The sequence below is a fragment of the Megalopta genalis genome, unplaced genomic scaffold (genome assembly GCF_051020955.1).
Source record: "Megalopta genalis isolate 19385.01 unplaced genomic scaffold, iyMegGena1_principal scaffold0041, whole genome shotgun sequence".
NCBI classification, from domain to species: domain Eukaryota; kingdom Metazoa; phylum Arthropoda; class Insecta; order Hymenoptera; family Halictidae; genus Megalopta; species Megalopta genalis.
Genome location: NW_027476110.1, coordinates 1752045 through 1779449, shown reverse-complemented (window position 1 = coordinate 1779449; position 27405 = coordinate 1752045). Strand labels below are relative to the sequence as shown.

The following is a 27405-nucleotide window of genomic DNA, read 5'->3' as shown; positions in this document are numbered from 1 at the left end:
ATAGCAGGAAGACTAAAAGGCATCTTTGAGAATCACCCACATACCTCTGACCAGCAATTCGGCTTCCGTCCAGCCAGATCCACGGAGGAAGCAATTGTGAGAGTCAGGCGGATCACTTCATAAAGCCGAGAGAGATACGTGATTGGAATACTATTCGACATAGCTGGCGCATTCGACAATGTCTGGTGGCCCTCAACCCTGGACAACCTGAAGAAGCGCAACTGTCCGGCGAATCTGTACAGGCTTATCCAGAGTTATCTCTCGGGGAGGTCTGTGCAGATCAAGAACAATAATAACATTGCAGAAAAAGGGGTGACAAAGGGTTGCCCGCATGGCTCAGTCCTAGGACCGAGGTTTTGGAACCTGGTGCTTGACGGTTTTCTAAACACTCTGGCTCGCTGCAACATAATTACCATAGCATATGCCGACGACCTCCTGGTCCTGATCCCTGGCGACTCCAGGAGGGAACTCGAGGTCAGAGGCAATGCTACCACGAAGACCATAGCCGACTGGTGCAAGCAACACAAGCTGCATCTGTCGGACTCTAAAACGGAAATGATCCTTCTCAAGGGACTCCTTGACATCAGGCGCCCTCCCACGATCAAGATCGGGAATGGATCAATAGCAATGGAGAAGACCGTCAGATACCTAGGCGTCAACTTCGGCCCCAGATTTAACCCTTTCGCGGCGAACAGCGCCTTTAGGCGCTCATCTATAGATGCTCACTCTCAGCGAACAGCGCCTGATGGCGCTCAGGCAAATTTACCCGCTGCGAACGAACAGCGCCAGATGGTGCCCATCCGGAGCCGCTCTCTTCGAAAGAAAGCACCGTTCGTTTGTTATCAACAACTGCCCAATAATGTCCATTAAGTCGTTTGTTTTTGACGTGCTAGCAGCATACGCTTCTTGTGCAAAGATTTTTTTTACATAATCAAATATAATTATCCACAAATTTTGCCCTAATCATGGATAAATGGACGACGAATATGAGCTACGATGATATGGAATTTTCATCGGATTCTGACCTGTCTGAAATGTTTAGAGAAATTGGATACAAAGGTAGAATTCCAAATGCATATAATAAAAAGCGCCTAATGCCAAGTAGTTCGGAATCAGATTCTGAGAACATTGAGGAATTACCAGACATCGATCCGCGGCAATTCCTTTGGAGCGCACAAAATTTGGCTTTCCGAAAATATGGTTGAACATATTGTAAGAGAAAGCAATGCTTATTATACTACGAAAACTGTACGCAGTAGGCACTCACGATTGTTGGCATGAAAAAATACAACAGTTACCGAAATGTATCGATTTTTTGCTCTGTCGATGTTAATGTCAAGAGTAAGAAAAGTATCAATAGAAGAATATTGTTCAACCGACGAGTTATTACGAACGGAAAATTTTCCAAGAATAATGACAAAAGACAGGTATAAATCTCTATTACAAATGCTGCACTTTCATGATAACAATAAAACAACAAATCAAGACGTGCTAATAAAAATTCGGAGCATCATCGACAGACTGCGAAATTCTTTTTCACGAGCATTTTAGCCGTACAAGTATTTATGCATCGACGAAAGCTTGCTGCTTTTCAAAGGACGATGTTTCTTCAAGCAATATATACCTTCGAAACGAAACAGATTTGGCATCAAGTCGTATGTTATTTGTGACTGTTATACTGGATATATCCAAGATTTTATTGTCTATTGTGGAGCGCGCACGGATATAACAAACAATAATTTAGCAGAAATTTGAAAATCAGGAAATATTGTCATGACGTTGATGGAACCGTATCTAAATAAGGGTCATGTTTTGGTCACCGATAACTGGTATTCAAGCCCGGCATTATTTTCTCTCTTACATCACAATAGGACACATGCATTTGGAACCGTGAAGAAAACCAGACGTGGAATGCCTAATATATCCAATAAATTATGCAAAGGCGAAGTTGCATTTCAATCTACGGATAAATTATTAGCACTAAAATGGATGGACAAAAGAGAAGTGCTAATGTTATCAAGTTATCATTCTGCTGAGTATACAGAAACAAAAAGAAATGATATTAAAACGGGAAGACCAATTCTAAAACCAACTGTCGTAGTAGACTATAATCGCGTTATGGGAGCAGTTGATAAAACGGATATGATTTTAAATTCCATTAATACTATTCGTAAAACTCTAAAATGGTATAAGAAATTATTTTCCCATGTGGTGGACCTTTCGATTTACAATACTTACATACTTTACAAAATTACGTCAAAACAGAATATAACATTTGCGAAATTTCATTTACGTCTCATTAGAGAAATTCTACTCAAATATTCAAATAAAAATATATGTAACAATAAGTCTGGAGGCCAAACTGCATCCAAAGATAATCTGTTACGTTTGGTTCAAACACATTTTCCATCCAAATATATCAATCCCACAGGAAAGCGGCAGAACGGTCGGCGGAAATTTGTGGTTTGCAGCAAACACAAAAAGCGAACCGAAACTCGATTTGAATGTAAAGACTGTAAAGTTGGTTTATGTATTGAACCCTGCTTTAGATTGTACCACACAAAGGAATATTATTAAAAATTATCTAAGATTATTAAAGATTGTTAAACATTACTAAAATTGTTATTATTATTAATATTATTGTTTGATCGGCGTGCCGGCCAGCCGCGTTAGAGAAATGACCAGCAAAATCAGCTCCGCACACCGCGTTCGGAACGACTCGCGTATTTTGTCCGCGCGGTCGATCTGGCATCGGCTGCTTAGAGCGCAACTCATTTCAGAGCGCTCCGCCGCGAATGGGTTAAACAGTCTGGCCGTCCTTCAACAAGTCGTTCAACACAAAACATTGAAGCAGTTCGAGAGAGTGTTGCTGAGAGTCCAGGAACATCAATTCGGCGCCGTGGTCAAGAATTGCATCTTCATGCTTACAAAGTTCAATTGACTCAAGAACTGAAGCCTACTGACCACGCACAGCGAAGAGAGTTCGTTGAATGGATTATGGAACAACAAAAAGTGGATGCTGATTTTTCGAACAAAATCATCTTCAGCGATGAGGCTCATTTTCATCTGGATGGCTTTGTTAATCGACAATATTGTCGCATTTGGGGTTCAGAAAATCCACAAGTGATTGTTGAGAAACAAATGCATCCACAACGTGTCACTGTTTGGTGCGGATTTTGGGTTGGAGGCATCATCGGACCATTCTTCTTCGAAAATGCAGCTGGTCAGACAATAACGGTTAATGGTGCTCGCTATCGCGACATGATAATGCAGTTTTTTGTGCCAAAATTGCATGACATGGATGTGGACGGCATGTGGTTTCAACAAGACGGTGCAACATGCCATACAGCCCGAGAAACAATTCAATTACTGCATGAGTCATTTCCTGGTCGTGTAATTTCCCGTTTTGGTGATCAGAATTGGCCGCCCAGATCATGCGATTTAACGCCGTTGGATCTTTTTCTTTGGGGTTTTTTGAAGTCTAAGGTTTATGTCAACAAGCCCACGACCACCCACGCCTTGAAGGAGGAAATTGAGCGCTGTATCAACGAAATTCAGCCACATTTATGCAAAACAATCATGGAAAATTTCAACAAAAGAGTGCGTATGTGCCAGCAAAGTCGTGGAGGCCATTTACCCGATATGCTATTCCATACATAACCCTGTATACTATATAAATCAATAAAAAATTTACAATTTTTAATTATAAACCTGTGTTTTCTATCAAAATTATTTCTTGCGTGAATTTTGGGACACCCTTTACAATCTCCTCGCGGCAGAGTGCGCTGAGAACAAAGAAACGCAGGGGACTCCCGAAAATGTCACCACACCAAAAGGGAAGGGCAGAATGCCACCAATATATATAACAAAATCAAAGATAAAAGCTATAATAGCATTGATTTCAGAAAATAAACTTAACACAGAGTCATTTATGGTAAAACAACTAGACGGAGATACTGTGAGGCTCAACGCCAGTGATGAGTCTGCTCACTTTAACCACTTGTGGTGGAAAGACGTGCCACGCACGTCAACATGCTTTTGTTACCGGAACGCCAGCGACGTGTTACGCACGTCGTTGGGCTATTGTTACAGAAAGATAAATGACGTGCGTGGCATGTCCACTGTGCAATAAAATTCTTTACCGAGGCACAGTTTCTGCTTGCTCTTCATCGTGTAAAGTTATTAGTATTGACCCCAGACTGTAAAATGGAAAGTGATAGCGAAGCCAGTGATGTTATTTCTATAAATAAACGGAAAAGACAAGACAATGTAGAATCTGACAGTGATTTAGAACAAATTGTTTTTCCACGTCGGAATCGGCGTAGAATTATATCTGACGACGAGGAAGATGTTCAGAATGAGAATAGAGAAAGGAATGTTTCATCCCAGGAATGGATTTGGAAAGACGCGGAAAATATAACGCAAGTATGGGAATATTCAAGAATATCTAGAATACATATTCTTGTTGGGCAAAATGTCACAGCTTTACAAATGACAAGAGAAGTATTAGCAGAAGACTTTTGGAAAATTATTGTGACAGAAATTAATCGTTACGCCAGTCAAACACTACAAAATGAAAACCGCAAATTACGAAAATTTGAAGACATTTGGTGGGACACCAATATAGATGAAGTACATGCGTATTTTGCTTTGTGCATTTTGATGTCCCAAGTCAAAAAATCTACTGTGCAGTCATATTGGTCTAAAAGAAGCGTAATCGAGACACCAATATTTCGAAAAACAATGCCCTATTGGAGATTTGCACAAATTTCACGCTTTTTGCACTTTACTGATAACGAAGTTGTAAACGATAATGACGATCGTTTATGTAAAGTGCGGAGTGTAATCGATTATTTTAATGAGAAATTTCAAAATATTTGCACTCCCGCGGAATACATTTCGTTAGATGAGTCGCTAATGAAGTACACGGGTCGGATCTCGTACAAACAGTATAATCCGTCCAAAAGAGCACGTTTTGGAGTGAAATTTTATAAGTTATGTGAATCCAAATCGGGTTATTGCATTAAATTCAAAATCTACACTGGTCAAGATTTAGACAGAAATGCGAATGTAGGTGTCTCCGAAAGCGTCACAATGCTTATGTCCACAGTACTAACTGGTTACGGGCATACTCTATTTTTGGACAATTGGTATTCTTCGCCAAGCCTATTTCAAAAGTTACAGTCTAGAAAAATTAATGCCACAGGAACAGTGAGATGCAATAGGAAGAATATGCCTAAAGAACTCGCAGCTGCAAAACTAAAACGTTCTGACGTGATATCGCGCTCCTGTAATGGAATTTTGGTTGCAAAATGGAAAGACAAAAAAGACATATATGTAATGTCCACGAAACATACAAAAATTGAGATGATCGAAGTGGAAAAAAAGAGGTGGAAAAATAATAATAGCCTTACAACAAAGCCTAACATCGTTTTGGAGTACAATGAGGGTATGGGTGGAGTGGATCTGCAAGATAGTTATTTATCATCTTTTAAATTAATGAGAAAATACGTTAAAACTTATAAAAAAATATTTTTTTACGTAGCAGATATGGCACTGCTCAATTCATATATTTTATATTGCAAAAAAATGGAAATACCAAAATGTAAAAAGTATTCTTTTTCGAAGTTTCGAATCGATGTAGCCGAACAGATTTTAGAAACAGTATGTCTTCCTGATTACCAAAGACGTGGAAGGATGTCTGCTGGAAATGCTCCGAGTCGCTTACAAGCGAAGCAATGGGGACATTTCCCAAGAAATATACCACCTACAAACGCCAAAAAAAATCCACAACGGAGGTGCGTAGTATGCGCTAAACATAAAAAACGGAGTGAAACTATATGGGAGTGTAAAACATGTCTTGTAGCGTTACACATTCCAAGTTGTTTTGAAAAGTATCACACCCTACAAGATTATTAATAAATAAATTTAGTATTGATACAGATGTAATTTTATCCTTCTGCCTCTTTATATTCTCTTCTGGAACTCACCCGCTGAACGCGCCGCGAAGTGATTCCCGCTCGATTGTTCTGGCACGCGCAACCGAGAATTTCTTTGCACCGCAAGTGGTTAAAAGCATGGAAATCCTGAAGGAAAATAACCTCCAATTCCACTCCTTCACCCCAAGCCATCTTAAAAACAAATCATTCGTCCTTAAGGGCATTCGAGGGGGCTTCAATGAAGCTGAGGTAATGGCTGCATTAGAACTCAAAATCAATAACATAAGCATAACCAAAATTAACAAACTACAATTTGACCGCACAAATAGCAATAAATACCATTTTATAGTGCAAATAGACAAAAATAGCAATCATCCGGAGCTACTCAAAATCAAAAAACTGCTAAGCCAATCAATAAGATGGGAAAGGCTTAGAAAGCCTAAAATTTTCCAATGCAAAAACTGCCAAAGAGTAGGTCACGCCAGGTCTAACTGCAACATGGAGTACAGGTGCGTCAAATGCGCACAAAGCCATAAACCGGGAAAATGCAAAATCGAGAAATCAGGTAATAAAAACGTGCTAAAATGTGCTAACTGCGGGGAAAATGGGCACCCGGCCTCTTACCTGGGCTGCCCATATATGTTTATGATAATGAACATGAAGAAGCAAGAACACGAAAACAAAAACAGAAAAGCTTTCGAAAAAACACAAAAAATTCACAGACAAATTGACCCGAGTATTTCATACGCAAACATCACAAAAAACAATAGAATTCCATACACACAACATATGGCACAACCCGAAACACACACCAGAAACGAAAGGCTCACCCCCCCCCCCCCAAGAATGCTGACCAACAGCAACGAAAGAACACAATTTCAAGTAACGGACAATAATAACCACAACAACATAAATATAAGCCAAATACTCGATATATTCAGAAGTAGCTTAGACGAAATCAAAGAGCAACTAGTCGATTTCAATAATAAAATCACCCAAAATACACTGAGAATCGATTACTTAGCACAATGGTCAATCGAGTAATGGCTCACACAACCACCAGCAACCCAATCAAAATATCAGCGATAAATGTAAATTCACTGTGCACAATTAAGAAAAGACTAGACTTACAAAAATATATTGAAGCTTACAAACACGACATTATACTGATCTCAGAAGCCAAACTTAACAACAAACACAAACTGAAATTAAACAACTACGACATAATTAGGACAGACAGAGCTCCAAACTCGAGAGGCGGAGGTACTGCAATAGTTATAAAAAACAACATCAATTACACCATGGTCCCATACCCAAACTCAAAGAAAAATAGAATCATAGAATACACAGTGATAAAAATAATAGTAAACTCAAAAAAAACATTACTCATCTTCAGCATATACGCCCCACAATCCACAAAAAACACATTCATAATCGAGTTCGAACAACTTTACAAAGACTTTCATCTGGACAACGAAAACAGTTTCTTCATCATAGCCGGCGACATAAACGCCAGAAATACACAATGGGGTGATTCAAACACGAATGAAAGGGGCAGACGATTACTACAATGGGAGGTCGACAACAGTATATCACATTAAACAACAATCTACGCAGCTGCCAACCCTACGTACACCAAAGCAAACTCTTTCCTGGATTACTGCATAACAGACAGCAGATTAGAAATACTGAACCTCAACAACAACAAAATAAGGACAAACCCATACGATAGCGATCATAATGCACTAACATTCGCAATAGAACCAACCACACTGTTCCAAGGAATAACACCAACTCCTCCTAAACCCCACTCATTCAACTATAAAAAAACTAATTGGCGAAAATACGCCAAACGGGCCGATAAGTACCTAAAAAATAAACTACCGGATAATAGGAATCTCGCGATAAATGAAATAGACGAAGGTATCAGCTACCTCGAACTGCTTATCACAAAAACAATTAAAGAAATAGTCTCAACAAATAAACCTAGCAATACAAATTATTGTCAAAAATACATTAGCAATAACACTAAAAAAAACTACACGCGGCAAAGTCATTCCTAGTATCAAAGTTGTATTTCATCAGGTACCAAAGCTCGAGCAAGCACAGCAGACAAGAGACAAACAGAATTAAACGGACAATAAAAATACTCAATAAAAAACTCCACATTGAAATCTCTAAAGCTGCAACCGCATACTGGGCCTCCATCATTAAAAATATAAACTTCAAGAACGCCAATGAATTTTTCCCGACCATTAACAGGATACTGAGACCACAAAAACACATTAGCATCGAAAACCTCAGACTTAATATTAACAAAAACGAATTTAACAAAGAAGTAGCGAAAACTTTACCAGACAGGACCGACAACAACGAACTTTACATTACAGATCCGATTACTAAACTCGAGATAATAGGAAAGTATCTGGAAAGAATAAATTCACCAAGATACGACGAAACAACAGACAAATACAGCAAAATAGCAAAAAGAATGACAGATACAAAGGCAACTTTTACAACATTCACAGACGCTAACCCAGCATACAGGCCAGTACACCTGGATAAAGAAACCAATCATTTCATTTCTTGCAGTGAAGTAAGCGAAATTATCAAAAAGCTAAATAATAAGACTTCGTCAGGGCTGGACAACATCCCATCAATTGCCATCAAAAATCTACCGACAACCATCATAATAGAATACACGATACTCTTTAATAATGCAATTGACCACGCCTATTACCCAAACAGATGGAAACAAGCTAAAATCCTACCGATACTAAAAAAAGGTAAAAACCCAGAAGAGCCACAAAGCTACAGACCCATTAGTCTCACTACGAACATTTGAACACAATATTATACCAGATAACCAATTCGGATTTAAGAATAAACTTTCTACCACACACGCAATTCACAAATTAACTTCTGACCTCAACAATTACCTACACAACGGACTGACAGTGGGGGCAATATTGCTAGACCTTGAAAAAGCATTCTATTCAGTTTGGCATAATGGGCTAATTCATAAACTAGACAAATACCAATTTCCAGCAGGACTAATCCTACTAATAGCAAATATGACCAAAGGAAAAACGTTCCGCATATGGGACGGAACGAAAATGTCTACCACCACATTCAAAATCTCAGAAGGCCTACAACAAGGAACAGTAACATCACCAATACTCTTCAACATTTATAATAGCGAAGTTATAAACGAATTCGGACTCAACACCGTAGACAGACTACACTCGATTGCCTACGCGGACGACTTAATAATCTACAAAGCTGACACGGACGTAGGACAAATCAAAAACTCACTACAAATGACATTAAACCACATCACTGACTACTATAAAAACTGGAACTTGAAAATTAATCCCACCAAAAGTGAGCTAATATTCTTCCGCAGACCGGTAAAACAAATCAAATACTCAAACGTAGTAAAGATAGAAAAAGCAACAATCACAGCTAAAAACATTCACACTAACGAAACTGTTGAAATCCCCCCCAAAAAGCTAGTAAAATATCTAGGAGTACAACTGGATCATCTACTAAGACTGAACAAACACCACATTACGCAACTGGACAAAGCCAGAAGAACCTTCAAAGCTAACTCTAGACTTTTCTACAACAAAAATCTTTCCACCAAAGCCAAACTTATTTGCTACCAGCTATTAGTTAGACCCATATTAACGTATGCCGCACCCATATTCTGGAACACCGGGCCAACAATTATAGAAAAAATAAGAAGATTTGAAAGATCATGCCTCGGCCGATATAGAACAGCTGAATCAAATTACACCAAAAGAATCAGTAACATTAAAATATACACAAAAGCTGATATACCAAGAATAGACTGCTTCAACTTAAAACTCACCCGAAATTACTTCAGCAGGATTGGCCACACCAAAAATCAAATAATAATAGACACAATGAAAACGGAAGAAGAGACGACCCCCAACAAGTTAAGCTCAGGTTACATACCCCCAGAGCTGTTCCTCTTCTGTGACCATAATGGAATAATCCAAGATCAACATAACTTACCCATAATCTACCATAGGAATAGACACTCCGCTAATAAGAAAATCAATCCAGACGACAACAAATACATACGATAACAATCCAACTACTCAACAGCACTCTCTATCAAGGACAAAATGGACAGGGATAGACTAAACAAAGATTACTCCTAGCTAGCTAACGACGCCAGGCACATTGACGAACTCCGCAGAAGAACCCGTAAAAAGTGAAAAAATAGACTAAGTTCCGGAAAAACAAAGGTCATTAGTTATTATCAGTGATTGTCTTAAGACCTGTATACAATCCTTAAATAGCGCAAAATGCTTAACAGCAACATTAGTTTTAAGTTCCCTTGTAAATAGATCCTCCGAACCCTAACCCACCCATCCCAACTCCTCACCCCACACCTACTGCCTTATTTATTTATGTTTTAATTAGCCTAAGTCATATTTAAGATAGATGGTAAAAGTTTTTTTAAGACTCTTCCTTTTCTTTTACTAACAACTAACGATACAAGACTGATAGCATATAAATCTCTCGCCCTAATAACGTGCCTAAAACATATCATATTACCATAGCTAGCTATAGAGTTTATCCAAATTGATAACTAATGGCTATCAAAATTTTTATTATTAATGTTAAAAGTATTTTTGAGTAGGATTATTTTCTGTATATTATGACTGAAATGAGAAAAATAAACTTACTTTAAAAAAAAAAAAAAAAAGACAAAATCTGATATAATACTGTCGATCAATCCGTCGGAATTAAAACAAATAAAGGATTGTAGAACATCGAACGAGGTATGGCGGAAACTCGAGCAGATCTATCAATCACGGGGGCCTGCGCGTAAAGCTACGCGCATGAACGAGGGCGAAGATGTTCGCGAACACCTCAGGAAATTCTTTGATACTGTCGACAAACTACACGAAATGGACGTGGATATCAACGCAGATTTGCTGGCAATTTTGTTGCTGTTTAGTTTGCCACAGAGTTTCGAAATTTTACGCTGTGCAATTGAGTCGCGTGATGAGTTGCCACCTCCCGATACTCTTCGAATTAAGATCATCGAAGAAAGCGACGCACGCAAAAATGAATCGTGTGACACAGTGCCTAACGCTATGGTTGCCGGAAGACGTGTAAGACCAAATTATGGGAAAAATAATTATAACAGAGCTGCGGAAAATATACCGATGAGGACCGCTCAAAACCGAAATGTTTTCGATGTCGGAAATTCGGCCATATAGCATCCGAGTGCCGCAAGGGTAGAAACACGAGACACTCGGCTAAAGGTGCTAGCAGCGATATCTCCTTCTACACAACGTCGGAATTCGGGCAAAAATGCGAAATAACACGAGTGAATAACGGGGTGAGCGACGGATAGTGGCAGCACGCCTCACCTGTGCAAGGATCTAAATAGCTTCGAATATATCGACAAAAGGCTGCATGGAGTGGAACTTTGCGCGTAGTTATCGATGAAAGGGGTTCAGAAAAGAACTTGACGCTAGAAGACGCTCTGCAAGTACCGGACCTAAGAACAAACCTGTTATCGGTCGGGAAAATAACGGATCGTGGATACAGAGTGCTTTTCACAAAAGATCAAGCCAAAGTCATCGATGGTAAAGGCAATAACAATTTGACCGCCATTCGTAAAAATGGCCTATATTACGTGACGAAAAAAGGGTCCACACACAGGGCCATGGCAGCAGACGAGGACGCAGCGAAGTCGCAACGGAACAACGAGCTCGAGATATGGCACAGGCGGCTTGGACATTTAAATCAACAGGATCTACTGGAAGCGAGGCGGAAGTGCATCATACCGAGTGGCAACGTTGAAGATTTTAAACGGACATTGTGTTGCGAAATTTGTATCGAAAATAAGATGACGCAAACGCCGTTTGCGGAACAATCGAAGCGTGCGACGGAAGTCTTAGAAATAATTCACAGCGATGTCTGCGGCCCCATGCGAACGCACTCACACGCAGGTAACAGATATTTCGTCACGTTCATTGACGATTATTCTAGGTGGTGCGAAGTTCGGTTTATAAGGTCAAAGGACCAAGTATTTGATGCGTTCCGAGAATTCAAGAACTATATATAAAATCAGACCGGTCGCAAGATGAAATTCCTACAATCGGATAATGGGAAGGAGTATATAAATTCGCGGTTTGATAAGTTCTTAAGCGATAACGTGATTAAACGTAGGTTATCGGTCGCATACAATCCACAGCAAAACGGGGTAGCCGAGTGGAAGAATCGGACGATAGTAGAAACGGCGAGATGTCTAATCGCGCAATCCGGTCTACCGCGATCTTATTGGGCAGAAGCCGTATCGACGGCGAATCATATTCGTAATCGATGTCCGTCAAGAGCTACAGCCAGAAAATCTCCTTTTGAGAGGCTTTACTACTTTCTAAATAACGATCCGAATAAAGGGAAGTTTGAACCACCTTCGCGAAAGGGGACTTTCGTCGGGTATTCCGAATGTTCGAAGGGATATCGAATATGAAATAAGGATGCAAAACGGGTAGAAATCGCGCGCGATGTAAAGTTCCTCGAAAATTTCAGCGCGAACGACATTCAAAAGTCTGCCGTAAAGAACGTTCCCTCCGAAAATATCCCGCAAAATGATTTAGGCCGCGACGAACACAATAGCGAACCATTAACTTTCGATGTCAATCTGTCTTCTCAAGATTATCAAAACGATAATATTGATTATCTTCAAAGAGAAGATAATCTACGCATCCCAACTCCCGAAGCTCAAGAAGCACCGTCACAACCTGAAATCCCTGTCGAACAATTATCGACGAACGATATAATAAATTCTAGTCCTAAAAATCATGATGAAATGTTAAATAGAAAACGACGACAAAATTCAAATTTGCAAATTAAAGAAGTTTATGAACCATTAGATTTAATTTAACTTATGAAAGAGTCTAAAATAGGAAAATTTTGTAACCAATATAGTAGTCCACACAAAGTTGTAGAAATCTTGCCGAATAGAAATACTAATTGGAGGTAATCTACGTATAGTACACACTAACAAATTGAAAATTGCACATGTAAGATCTAAATTTAATTAACAAATAACGGTACAATTAACAATAATGTCACATATGTATTACGTATCAACGAATGTTCATTAGACTTTAAAATTCCAGTACCAAGACAAGGTAAATTCTCAGAAATTTCTTGGAATTCAACGAACCAATGGATGATGTCATTCTACCAAATCACGACGAACCTCGCTGAAGCCTACCACAATCAAAGCCGTTATCTGTATCCGATGAGACGACTCGACAACTTCCGTGATGGTAGCAGATAGTTGTTGAGTGTCATGAAAACATCAGAACCACATTTCGAAACGTACCAGTAGAAAAGAGCATCCTATATAGCAACGATAAAAATAGCATCTATAGAATACGATATAATAGAGAAGTAAAATTCGCCCCAGGAGTTCATTCGCATTAACTTGATTAATTATATCAAAGATAATTTATTATTTTTGATTATAGAGAAATAAGATTTTTGAATATTCTAACAATTTAAATTACTGTCCTAAATAAAATATAATGTTTTAAATAATCTATGAGGTTCACAAAATTCGAAAATGTCAAAATTACTTAAAAAATATTGTCATTCCGAAACTAGTCTCGAACGCATTTCCGAAACTCGATCAAGCCCAAATTATGCAAATAACTTCATTTCACATAGAAACAATGTTAGCGAGAAGGATTTTTTGAAATTGGAATGTTACGACCCAAAATATTGCGAGAAATCTATTGCACTGTTATGTAAACAATAAACATTTACCATTTCTGTCTTTTTTAAAAACGTTTACAAAACCTCCAATAAGAATGAAAAATTACTTTCCTGGCCGAGTCTTTTCCGTACTTCAACCTAAACCAATGCAGTGTCTCACAATCAGTGATAGTACCAAATTGCAGGTTCGAAATACACAGCGTTCGTACTCAAACACATAATATACAACGCGATTCCATTTCACAAGAATAACTGCGATAAATACTGTTCGATATAAATCATAGACCTATTTAAACCAATAACACTACTATGAAAAACCTCAGGAATAAGTTTATTAATTGCATTAACTCTGTAATACTATAAATGCTTGAGTTTGCTCGAAAAGATTCGACATACCTACTCTAGCTTACTTAATAGACAACAAGGTTATATCCTCGCAAAATTTGCTACAACTAGAAAATCTGCATTATCAATTTCATCGAATGAATGTTCCAAATTGATCATATAAACATGGATTTTTATAAATCTAGAGTATTTGATTTAATCGTGTCAGAATCGGAAGCAGACGGTAAATTGATCAACGTACTCAAGAAAGCAATATCTCTAGTGACAGTAGGATTTGAATGTAGAAATAAGTAGCAAGGCAATCAATCCTCTGAAGCTGTATTGCTTGTTATCCAAACATGGTTGCAAGTTTTTAACTAATGGAAAGCAACAGCAAATAATGACGTGTAAATAAAAATTACCGATTCAGATTTCAAGTTTGCTTCTACATGACGTTTAGTGCCATTACTGCACAATTTGATTCATAGATAATATACACGACTTCGCACAATCACTTCCGATCCTGTTCACCCCGAGAAGTAAATGTTTCAGACTGTTAACCAAATTCAGGAAAGTTCGGTATGAAAGATCCAACATCAAATCTCAAATCCTTGCTCCAAAAGTACATCGAAATTCAGATCAATGTAGTCTTCCTTTTCTTGTTGATTACTTCCGCAATCGCGCCATACAAAGTCTCAAGCAGAAGAACCAGTCTTCTAGATATCTGCTGAACACTGACGTGAATCTTGACATGAAAACTGCATCACTCAATCTCCATATTGATCCAATCGGTTTTTGGTGACGATTAAAGCCGTAAATCTTCAAGCAAACAAATTCCTGCTTTCTAAATTTCCACTTGAATGTTTAGTAGGAATCGTGCAATCTTGGTATTTTTCATTATGTGATTAATATTTGTTGCCCGTTTATTGAGAATGTATCCACTGCAGGTTACATTTCTGGTTATGTATATCACACTATTTGAAATTATGGAACCAAATTTCCAAATACTTTGGAAATTGAGATTGATAGTTGTGAACATGCTTTGAAAATGGCTATATTTACCTATAATTAATACTTAGGGAAGCATCGCTCCAATATCGAAAGATATGAGATAATTAATAGTCCAGCCATAGTTTTCTTCGACTACTGAAACCAAGCTGCAGTAGTATCATTAATGCATTTCGAATAATTTGGTTTCGATGAATAACATAAGAGTGGGTGTTGCACTGCTTTTCTTCCTCTATATCATAACCACTACAGAAACTCATTTAGTTATTTCGGGCGCGTAGAGTACAAGAAATGACCTGCAAACTACCAAGAATGCACAGCTCTGCAGTAATAAAAAATGGAGTATTCTCAATCTGAATGTTCCATTTAATGCAACTCTTCATTTGTGGTGAAATTAGATGTTGGCGATTCCGTTGCTGATTCCGAATATTGGAAATTTGTCAAGCAACAACCCGACCCAACTATAAATTTTCCAATACAGATCCAGTACGCTGAAGAAAATAGTCTCGTGTGTCTAAAATCAAATCGATCAATTTTAAATCGCCAGCCGATTACCTCCTCTTTACTGGTATCACTTGGATCGATGCATAAGAATTCTAGCGCGACCATTATTTATTTTCCGTCGTTTCCCATGCAACGTTGTTCGTTAGGGCATTGCCATCGTACACTGTAACGAACATTCAGTTCTGCTTAGTTTTCAATATTCACAACGAAATAAATAGGCCCTCACACCGCGACCGTGGTTAGTTTTCATTTGTCATGAGTTAGCAGCTACTGTTACGTAGATACATATAGTTACGCTTGTAATTCTTCTCTGCTATTGTGCACGCGATTCACGTTACGCTTGTAATACTTTTGCGCTTGCAGCCTAGCTTCGCTACAACCGATTGCGCTTGCAAATTTCGATACAGCTTTGTAGCCATAAATTGATCGCTTAATCGTATCATTCATGACCTTCACGACACATCGTCACATTTCATCATTCTATTGTATATCATCTATAACCTCCTCTGTACGAATCTTATTGGTTAAAACATATTTAGCGTTATTACACCAGCGTTTTTTACCATACAGTCCACTATCCAATTCATCCTTCCAATCCTTCCTCCAATTCATCCTTCCCAACGAAAAGATACATTTGCAACATATTTGGAAATTTGAGAAGAATAATAAACTAGTAATTTTGGAAATTGTCGAACATTTAACTTATTTCTGCACTTTATGAGCCTTCCCGGGTACTACATATTTCCAAAACTTCATCCTCCGGTTACGTAAATACATACAACTGTGAGATGTAGATGGTTCATTCTATTATATAATATTTCACATAAAACATTATGATTCAGATTCTGATAATACTCTACATTGATGTTTAAACCCACGATTTAAAAAAGTGATGAAAAAAGTGATGTCAATTTTGCAGGTTGTCTTCGCTATAGTAAGCATGAAAGTAGTATAATAATACTTTACTATCCACACTTTAATTATGCATGATTCGTACTCAAGCCGCTATATGCACTATTCAGATTTGACGAGGAGATGACTATAAACAGCGCGGGCATGTTCGTCGCAAAAGTCTTCTCGTTAGCTTTAAACTATACGATAGTAGGAGTTATGAATTGTACATTAAAATTAATATAACAATTTGCGTTCAAATTTTTTCGAGCAAACTTATTATCATACATACAAATACACTGTATGTTACCGTGTTCGTTTGAACAGTTCAAACAGATATATGTATAATTCTTATAGTTCAATACTGTGCATAGTACAAACAGAATTAAGTCTTATTACGAATAATTTCTTTCACGAACCATAACTGAACGCGACATCGGGACAAAAATGTGTAAATTATACATCCGATCGAAAAAATATAAAAACTCGTCTCGATGACTACATTGTGCAACATATGTCCAAAATGATCTATTGGAAACAAAAAATACTCCATAAATACTGCAGAATTCGTTTGAATTGATAGAATTAAGAATTAACTTTCCTACCTCGAGTATAATGATATAAGAAAATGATCACGTTTTCAGCTGGCATTTATGCATTACTATCCTATAAATGTAAGTTTCATAAATAACGCTAAATATTTATTAATAAAAATAAGATCAGATTAAATAAAACTAATTAAAACAAACACTATGTGGTATTACAACATAGTATAATATAAAGAGTATTTTCCCGAAACTACAGAGATTTAAATTATTATATTATCATTAAAAAGAATTTTTTCAGCTACTTTTAAAGTACACCTATGAGATGATTTATTATGTGTACAACATTATTTAAAATACCAAAATTATGAAATCCTTTTTCGAAAATCATCGATTAGTGTAAACCAGTGTATTACAAAAGATGAAAGGTAACATTCTCTATTATTCCGAAAATGTCTAGTCATATAAGTCAACATAATAAAAAACATGGAGAATACTTAGGCAATTATACAAACTAATATTTTTGTAATTTCTATTGCGTGTTTCGTCCAAATTTTAATAGGAGTTTGTAGACAAATGTTTTATTTTATTTTCTTCTCATGGTTACTCTGGGGTTTTAATAATGTCAAGTAGAAAGTTGATTGAAGTCATAGAAAATGCTCACTGGAAGTGTGACATACGAAGAACATTCCTGACATATTTTTCATAGCTTATCTTTCACGTACTTTAAATTCGCTCAAGAATAATTATTCAGCCACAGGAAAAGAACGTCGAACATAACGTCGAAAACGTGGGAATTTAAGACAGCGTTAAATTCATTTAAGACATCCACAACCCACACTCTCGATGAGAGCCAAACGTCCAAATATCCAAATAACCAAATCGACGACCCAAGCATCTTTTGCAAACGCAATTCAATAGATGAAACTGTGATAACAGCGAAGCCAAGATTAGAAGAAACAATGATGCAAACACCACTCATCTACAATCTCCCAGGAGCCTCATCTACGCCATTACATCTACCAATAATCTCACCTGCCAAGATCAGTGAACCAAGTATAACTTAGTCTATACCTGATTGCGAATCTAAATCCCAGGAGAACAGCAGTTCAACTGATGGAGACGAACCAGATATTAGCCCAGTTTTGCCACAACCTACGAACACGAATAACATTGTCACACCAGCAGATGAAATTCGATGAAAATTAATAGGAGAAGCTTGCAGTAGATTAATCGCAGGTCACAAGGGTGTAACGGAAACCTTAAATCAATTAACCCTTTCGGTACTACCGCCGCCTATTGGCGGCATCCACGGAAAGTTATGTGGGCACTTTATGTGGACACCGTGAACAGCACCAACGGAAAGTTATGTGGGTATGATTACTCTCTATAGTACACATTACTTTACTATTCTGTGTTTAAAATTCCCGGCTGTTCTAATCGTTCCATTATAATATATAATTAGTAACAGTCAACAGCGTGCCTTAATTATATATGTTTTATAATATATAGATAAGCTACGAAAAACAAATTGGAATGTTTGCTTATATCGTTAATTTTTTTAATGTATAACTTACAATTTGAATTTAGTTCCCTTCAGGATGAGTGTAAAACGCTTGAAAGGAGAACAATGAATAAAAGAAATCATTGATTCCAAAAGAGATTCTGATGAAGAAAATCAATATAATTTAGCATTTCGCAAAAGGAGGAACAATCGAGCACGTGTACTTAGCACCTCAGAATCTGAAGAAGCAGAAGAGCCTGAAGTACGAATTGATACTCCTTCTAGCATCAAATGGACATCAAAGAAGCTCAGTCCAAAAATTCATGATGTTACGCCACATCATTCGGGAGTAGTTGGGAACAATTTAAATCGTTCGTCGAGAATTTTGGATTACTTCAGACTACTTTTTTCTGAAGATTTAGTTAAATTTATTGTGGAAAAAACAAACAATTACTGGTGTCGACAGAAGGGTTCAGAAGGGATGGAAGTGGATGAATTATATTGTTTTATTGCTGCGTCGTTATTAATGACGCGAACCAAAAAGCTATCCTTAAATGAATATTGGTCTAAAGATAAGCTTCTCCGAAGCGATATATTCAGTCAAATTATGAGTAGAGATCGCTACTTTTCATTATTGAAAGTGTTGCATTTTACGGACATAGTCGGTCGCACTGCTGATCGTTTATACAAAATAAATGAAGTAGTGGAAATGCTACGAACATCTTTTTATCAATGCATTTCAGCCATACCAGCGGTTATGTATAGACGAAAGTCTACTCCTCTACAAAGGCCGTCTCTCATTTAAACAATATATTCCCTCGAAAAGGAGTAGGTTTGGTATAAAATCATTCCCACTTTGTGACTGCAAGACGGATTATATCCAAGATATAATCATTTATTGTGGGGCTAGTGCTACTGTAGCTACCGAATATCAATATATTGGAAAGCCAGGGAACTTTGTAATGTCGCTTTTGCAACCTTTTCTAAACAAAGGCCATTGGGTTGGCAACTAAGACTATTGTATTTATCTGGATAACTGGTTTTCCAGTCCCATATTGTTCAACCTACCCCACGAAAAAAGTACGAACGCTTGTGGCACTGTGCAAAGAAGACGGAAAGAGATGCTTAAAATAACTGATAAATTGAAAAAAGGAAAGGCAGTGTTCCGCTCATCTGAAAATCTGTTTGCAATGAAATGGTTTGATAGAAAGAAATTTTATATGCTTTTCACTATCCAAACCGCAGAATTTGCAGAAGTACCTAAGAAGTCAAGAAAAAATGAAATTGTTCTAAAGCCCAAAACGCATACTGCCTATATAAGCACACCACAAAAAAACAAATCCCAATGGCGAAATTTCACCTTCAGTTGATTAAGGAAATATTAGAAAAATAACACAAGAATCATGAATATCATCGGCTAACAGGGGGACATTTTCCTTCGATATATCAGTCGGGGAAAAAAGATCGAAAACGAAGATGTGTTGTATGTGCGGCTGGTGGTGTGAGACGTGAATCCAAGTATCAGTGCGAACAATGTAATGTGGGCTTGCGCGTTTCCCCTTGTTTCGAAAACTATCACACCAAGTTACACTATTAGTTTTGTCGTTGATTATATTTCACTATTAGTTTTATTATTTATTATGTTACACTATTAATTTTGTTATTTATTTTAATTTTGTAATATTGGACCATATTATTTATATCAATGCCATTTACTTTAATTAATGTACTGTAAAGAAAAAGATATGATTTTAAAACGTTAAGCGCCATGCCTGTTTTGTTGTCTGTCCTTCCGTCTGATCGGCGAGATAAGATACCGTCGAAATCGGTTTTCTGCCGAGGATTGGTTTAGGTTACGACTAAGCAGTATAAACATTTTAGAAATGTTTTTCAAACACGTTAAATTCCGCGTCAGTCACCGATGTCGCGGTCCGAATGAAAAGTTTAGTGTCAATCACGCTCGAGATTTCTATGAATGCCGCAAAACATGTTTTCGCGGTTTACGCTGTCGGACAGAGCAACCACTCTTGCGAAAAACTTCCTCGTTCCACGAATGTATAACCGCGGCCAGGTCCTCCGTACCGAAAGGGTTAAAAGAAAAATATCACTGCCCCGAAATGAGAAAAGATTCACAAGAATTCATTCGTTCACTTATCAGAACAAAACCCGTCAACCCGTGATTATTACGGACACATCTCTGGAACCTTTTGACGAACTTGCCATCGACACATTTGGACTACTTCCAAAAACAATCAATGGAAATTGCTACATTTTAACTATGCGAGACAATTTAAAAAAGTATTGGTTAGCAGTTGCTTTATCAGATATTAAAGCCATGATAATAGCTGACGCGTCCGCGAGTCATTTCATTGCAATACGTGAGACACCAAAATCCATTTCGATAGATGAAAACACTAGTTTCTTGGGAAACTAATGCTACATGTTGCCGAGATGGATCGTTAAAAAGGAGCCATATATTGTATTAACAGAACATCTAAAACAATACATCGAGTCATATGAAGAATGGGACCTCTACTTACCATTTGCCATGATTTCATATAAATACCTCCGTCCACGAAGCTACGAATTTCACACCCCACGAATTAATCTTCGGGAATTACGATAAGTGAGCTAATCCGACATAACTTATGGTGGAGTAATACGTCCATGTGTAAAAAGAACCTGAAACAAGTAAATTCGATCCATGTTACATCGGGCCATACGAGATAGTAGATGTCGGATATAAATAATGCAATTTTAAAAACAGATGCGACCGGACACCTAATCGCGAAACATCAGGATAAATTAAAACACTCCTTCGTCTTCGATAGTTCGTCCGACACAAATTAAAAATTGGAATCACTTTCAGGATGAAGTAAATCCCGCTGATTATCCAGAGGTGCACGAGGATCTCTTAATATGCCAATGTATAAGGAAAATGCAACTCGTGTTTGAAGCTGAAGAATACAAATTGTGTGAAAAATGTTGGTCTCGAGTGGCAGCAGAAGAAAGAGAATTATTTCCTGAAGGCTGCTGGCATATCATCGCAGGAAACCACAGAAGTGAGGCAGATTGTCATTGTGAAGGATATGGTTCTGTAATCCTGGAAACATCAAACGCTAGTCGATGCCGAGAATGCATCGAAGAATACATATTTCGAAATGTAACTGGAGACATTACAGTAATTAAAAAATGGCAAGGCCATTGATGTGGTTACTCAGTGGTAGCATCATGACCATTGACAGCAACACACGCACATATATACTGCAAATAATTAATTTATACAAGCAGGAGAGTCATCGGATGAGAGCATTAATACTTTTGAAGAAATACTTCAATGTAGCAAGGGAAAAAATGTAGACCTTATATTTCATTGTGGAGATTTATTTCACGATGCGAAACCAACAACTTCTGATGAATTAAAATGTATGGAATTGTTAAATAAATACTGTATGGGTCCCAGGTTAGCAAGATATGATAATATCAATATAAGATGGTATTTGAAGTACGACAAATATTAATGATTGTTTTTTCATCAGAGCAATTAACATCCAATTTTTGAGCGAGCCAGAATTAACATTCCCACACTGTACCTTTAAAACTGTAAATTTTTAGGATCCAAATTTTAATATTGACATGCTAATATTTTCCATTCACGGGAAAAACGACCATCCAAGTAAGAAATATAATATCAATAGTTTAAGTACAGTGATTTTTCAACATTGATTCAGCCATTAGTAATTATAATCAAAATTATAGGTTGTGGAATAAATGGGCCAAATGGACTTGTTGTCTGTGTCTGGTTTCATAAATTATTTTGGAAAATGGACAGCCACCCCTAAAATGATCATTCCTCCACTGATGATAAAAATGGGTAATACCCATGTTGCAATTTTTGGTTTAAGCTGCATGAACGATGATAAATTAATACGGATGTTGAACGATTTTAAGGTGAACTTATGAGATCCATATATGTATTGAGAGGTCTTTCCATTTTTTTTTATTGCAAATGATTTTCATTCATAGGTGAAATGCTTTAATTTGTTTGTTTTACATAAAAAACGTGCACCATGTCTTAAACGTGGATATACTTCGGAAGCCCACCTTCCCTCTTTTGTTGACTTTGTCGTGTGGGGAGGGGAATAGGAATGTTGTATCACACACGTGTTTAACTCTAAAAGACAATACTACATTTCTCAAACAGGTATATTTTTAGATTTATTTATTAATTATGATGCATGAAAAATAAGAAACTACTGCTTAAGAAACGCACTTACAGATTGCGATTTCTTTATGCGAAGGCGAATCAAAGGCCAAACACATTGTCATACTTAGCGTAAACGGTAATAAGTTTAAGTTGAAGAAATTGAAATTAAAAACCGTTAGACCATTTGTGTTTGACACTCTGGTCCTTAATGATACAAATATAAAAAGTAACAATGATAGATTGCTATCAGAATCAGTTTTTAATATCGTCGATCGACGCATAGAAAATGAATTGATTCCTAGTACCGCGGAACAATTGTCAAATCATCCGAAGCAACCGGTCTTGCCGTATATTCGATTGAAAGTAATTTACTTGAAAGATAAAGAACGGTTCGATTCGACCAGGTAAGATTCTATTAGTATATTAACGAATACAAGTAATATGTGTATTTTAGATTGGCACAGAAATATTGTGATAAAGTTGCTAATTCTCACGAATTAATTGTATTCTGTAAAACAAGAAGTTCCGGTAAGTACTCCAGGATACGACTGACATTATGAGCTATACTGAGGTAAACAAAAATTGCGATATTCTACAAGGTGCTCGAAGGTAAAATTTGTGTTTGGTTTTTTAACTAGGAGAATTAAGGTTTTGTGGAAACCACATACAAGCAAAACTAAAAGGACACCAGTTTGGTTGAAAATAAAAACCTATGAACAATACTAACAGTGAATGATCTAAATAAAGCATTAGGTAAATTTGTTAACAAAAATAACACTAACGCTTTTAATAACCTACAGAGGTCAAGCATATACAATGTAATATTTCAAAATATTGATTTGCCATTATAAGCTCGATTGTATTGTTACAATTAATTCTTTACATATAGTCGTGAAATAAAAGAACTTGTGCTATGTTTGGAAACTACTGAAACAACTGCAGATATTGGAAATATCAGGAAAGAAATTAAAAATTATTGTGATAAGAGAAAGGAGGAAGCACAAAAAGAAAAGACAGAAGTATATGTATACTTGCAAACAAACTCATTTAAAAATGATAATATACTATCAGATTTGACAGATTGGATAATCGCATGCTATTTTATAGATGCAAACATTATTTGCTAATAGACCGGTAAAACCCTTCAATAATGACGAGATAATAGTTATTGTCAGTAGTAGTAACGATGAAGAAGAAGCGGAAAAAACAGATAAAGCTAATGGCAGTGGAGCATGTAACAAAAGCAAAGAAACCGATAAAAATAATGAAAATCATAAAAGTTCTGTTGGTATAACATCTGAGAGGTAATTTACTTCAACTCAAAAACAGACAACAGCGCAGGTACATCATCGAACTCTATTAAACGATTCACAGTTTATATGCATAGGTCTTTGATTTACTATTAACCATGACATTTTATCATTTGCTACAGGATGAAGCATTGGGCGGTGATGTAATAAAGAAAATAAATTGAGGGAAGCCTAATAAAATACGGTTCCTACGCAATTTCGATTCCAATTTAGATTAGTTTGTCCATGTCCGAATCCTTGTTTATACACTACTTGTAAAACATTATATTAAACAAATACTTTTCATTAAATCTTGAAATATTTGATAATATATAATATATATTATATATAATTCGGACATTCAAGTTGCAACAAAAAAAAATACATACTATAAACAAATCTTAAAATCGTATAAAATAGAGATTTAAAAACGACATCAATCTTAAATAAATACTAATGACAGAACAACTAGTACAAGAACTAGTAAAACACCGTTTATCTGGACTGTGTTTATCCAACATAGTAACCCGTTACCAACAATTGGATGTCAGGAACGATGCTCCTCTTATCCAACTCCAGTCTACGCGACATACCCATTATACAACACACTGTTTTTGTTTCTTAGTTAGAAATTCTAGCATAGTCTTCCTGCATAGAATGTAAGATAAGTAACGATTTAATTCAGTTACTTGTATCTATGTGATTCGTCCAGAAACTATATTCTCATTACGTCTTCACACAAATCAAACGAAAAGAGAAAAAGAGTGGTGCTTTGTATTGAAGAAAAATTTGAAATTAATAGACGCTTCAGAAACAATTAATCTCTTGTCTCGTAAATATAACATTGGTAGATTTACTGTATATATCATAAAAAAATTATAAAGATAACATATTAAAATGCAAAGAAGATGATGCAGCAAACACGAATAGAGGAATAAAAATGAATAACAGCTTCTAAAAGTCGGTGAAAGTAATTCATCTTTGCATGAAAGATCAGATAGCGAACAAACCGTAATCACAAAGTTATATATATAATGTTGCAAGGTGCATTTCACACTGCGTAGAGTGCGATGTAGAAAATGTGATTAAAAATGATGGAAATGATAAAGGATTTCATATTCTTAACGACAATAAAATAATATCTCAAGTTATAGAGGATCAATCTGAAGTGAATGTATAATCAGGTACGCTATACAGTATGTTATACAATACTTACATTAAACAACTTAAGAAACAGTTTCAGATATCTAGAAATAAAGAAATAAATACAAGACATGCCCATAAAGCGACATTTTATTAGAAAATAAGCTTACATATTGCAAAGAAAATATATTAGGAATTGTAGATCTCGATAAGTTACATGCATGCCGAAAATTTCATCGAAATCAGTTAACGCAAGGTCATAGTTACGAGCATTAAACAAATTTTAAAACAGCAACTTTCTCACAATTATTGGACAGAAATATTAAAAATCAGGACAAAACTGCGATTTTTGCGATCTTTAATTGTTTACCGCTTATACCAAAGTCAACCGATTCCGCTGAAATTTTCAACATGCATATAAATTACCGAGATCTACGAAATGCATTTCTTAAATCATCGTTATATATATTTCGTCATATATTATTTTCTTTAATCATTCTAAGCAATAACAAAATTCAAGTTGTTCAGTCCAGTTCTAAGCAAGTTATGGCGTTTTAAAAGTTGTCCGAATATTAATATAAATAAATATGGCCGCGACGCCATATATCCGCAAGAACCGATTGCCCACGTGGAAGACACGTGCTTCCAGTTTCGCAAGCTTTCTCGAGACGCCATATGCGTAACGCACGTGGCGTGTAATAATTTGCACTGGCGAATAATTAGCCCATCCGAGAGAAGGTGTCCGAGCCATTGAAATGTAAATGAAGAAATTCGTACTGATAATGAGACTTACCGAAAAACTGATCAGAAATTCCCAGTTACGAATGCGGCTTCTGGCCGGTCACTAGTCTTGCCATATCTTTGGAACGGTCGCTGCCAGTTGTTGCCAGCACTGTCCTTTATTATTTCGCCTGCTGCCCTATGGTCTTTAGCGGCTATCTTCCTTCATTTCGTATGAATTAATCTCGGCTCGAATTGTCACAGTTACACTTATTTCTTCCAAATACCCAACGCTACGGTCTACGCGACAGTGATCCTCGTTCTCGGCAGATCGCTTCCTCAGCCAGAAACGAGGCATTCCCCACTCCCCAGACTCACGGCTCGGCACGACGCACAAACCCTACGCGCACTCGCCGTTGCTCAGGGCCGGCACCATTCGACTCAGCCCACGCTCCGAGCGTCCTAGATCTCGCGGCATAATTCAGTGACTGTAGAGAATACCGCAACATGTTACAATTTCAAGAAATTTCATTTTGTGCAAATACGATAAGCTCAATAAATGGAAAACCAAGAAAGGAATTGGTTTCTGTAAGAACTTTAAAGGACAAACATCTCGAAAGTGAAAACATGTGACATTCAGTGTTTTTTCTTCCAGCCGCAGAATTTCCTTCTTTCCTGATTTTGTTAAAAGACTTACTAATCACTTTGCAAATAAAGATAAAAAAAATACAAAAATCATGTTTTCCACAAAACAAAAAAATAAATTATTATATTCAAAAAACTCTACCAAATTGCAGAAAAACAGTCTAGACTGAGCCCTCTTATAGCAAACTACGTGTTACATTTAAGATTACTTTTTTTGTCCGTGAAATGTGTATACGCTATACGTGATTGTACTGAACATGTGTAATAAATTATGATACCCAAAGCTCATACAATTTTCGAACTTTAGTATTTACCTAGCACTCTTTATAGTGATTAGATCAGTGCACAGAGATTGACATATAGTAATTAGATGAGTGTGCAGATGATAACTAGAAAAGGCTCAGTAAATGAACCGTTCAGTGCACATATCGCTTAACTCCATAAAAGAAAAAGTTGAGAAACGCGATGAAACGATGTACATTGTTTTCTAAAATTCCTGTTATAATATAGATTCACACATATAATGTAGAGTGCATAAATACAGATATAGCTTTCATCTGACGCTGTATAAAATTAATAAGAAAGAATAGCCAAAAAATAATCGTCAGTAATGTTACAGCTTTTATGTGACTGGTGGAGTTAATCAATTTGGCAACTGAAAAAAAGTAGTAAAGTTAAATTCAGTCTTTAAATTTTTAAGTTTTTTATTACAGAAAAAGTTAGTTATTATATATTTTTATTACAGCTTTTGCATAAACATGAATGTTCACAGTTCTGTTATATTATATTATTTGTAATTAATTCATCAGAAATATTATAAATAATGTCTTCTTCATCAGCTGGATGTGAGGATTCGTCATTTCGATTTGTTGTCAAGTTTTTATAGTAATCATGTTCAACAGGAGGAATG

General features: G+C 36.7%; 1 long non-coding RNA gene across 1 annotated transcript in view; it reads right to left on the bottom strand.

The window, feature by feature from the left end:
• LOC143261206 (uncharacterized) overlaps positions 1 to 26207 on the bottom strand; it is a 34838-nt gene extending 8631 nt beyond the window's left edge. Inside the window, exons 1-2 of the long non-coding RNA XR_013035394.1 lie at positions 25924 to 26207; positions 21032 to 21173 (exon numbers count right to left, since the gene is read on the bottom strand). This is a non-coding gene — a long non-coding RNA (uncharacterized LOC143261206). The remainder of the gene's footprint in view (positions 1 to 21031; positions 21174 to 25923) is intronic.
• Between the last annotated feature and the right edge of the window lie 1198 nt (positions 26208 to 27405).